This window comes from Myotis brandtii, unplaced genomic scaffold (genome assembly GCF_000412655.1).
Source record: "Myotis brandtii unplaced genomic scaffold, ASM41265v1 scaffold208, whole genome shotgun sequence".
In the NCBI taxonomy this organism is placed as follows: domain Eukaryota; kingdom Metazoa; phylum Chordata; class Mammalia; order Chiroptera; family Vespertilionidae; genus Myotis; species Myotis brandtii.
In genome coordinates this window covers 6635999-6637042 of record NW_005357764.1, presented here as the reverse complement: position 1 = coordinate 6637042, position 1044 = coordinate 6635999, and positions in this window count along the sequence as shown.

Here is a 1044-nt window from a genome sequence, read left to right as displayed (position 1 = left end):
CGTCAGCTGCCTGGCTGCCGGCCGCCATCTTGGTTGGCAGTTAATTTGCATATCTCACTGATTAGCCAATGGGAAGGGTAGCGGCCGTACGGCTAATTACCATGTTTCTCTTTTATTAGATAGGATAATTATAGCTGGTCCCCAAAATTGTATTTCTGCCCCTAACATTAGGAGGTAATAAAATACTATATTTAACTGTAGTCATCTAACACTGTCCCAGATAAAAAAAGGAGTTTGAGAAAAAAAGTGTAAAAAAAGAAAACTTTTGTAGTCAACCATGTCGGAGCTCAAGTATAAACACAACTTTCTGCCTTGATTGCATGAAAGCTATTAACATGTCCTAGTTAATAATTTTAAAGTATTATCACTGGCTTGTGTGGCTCAGTTGGTTGAGCATCCTCCCATGCACCAAAAGGTCACCAGTTTGATTCCAGTCATCAGGTCACATGCCTGGGTTGTGGGCTCGATCCCTGGTTGGGATGTGTGTGGGATTGGTTTTTCTCTCTTCCTCTCCCTTCCACTCTCTAAAATCAATAGAAATGAATTTTAAAAATAATTTTAAAGCATTGACAGAGGTTCCCATGAATATCTGTACAGACCTACATCTCTGAGGCATAGACTGTGTCTTTCAAAAAATTCTAGCCCTAGCCGGCTTGGCTCAGTGGATAGAGTGTCTGTCTGCGGACTGAGGGGTCCCAGGTTCGATTCCAGCTAAGGACACATGCCTGGGTTGCGGGCTCGATCCCCAGTGGGGGACGTGAGGGAGGCAGCCTACCAATGATTCTCTCTTATCATTCATGTTTCTATCTCTCTCTCCTTCCCCCTTCCTCTCTGAAATAAATAAAGAAATATATTTTTTAAAAAAATTCTAAAATTGAAATAATTAAGTAGTAACAAGTGTGCAAAACTTGAAGTACAATCCTGATGAGTCAAGACCAAATAACAAATAGAGAACCCAGAAATCGGCCCGAACCAATATGCTCAATTAATATTTGACAAAGGAGGAAAGAACATTCAATGGAGCCAAGATAGTCTCTTCAATAA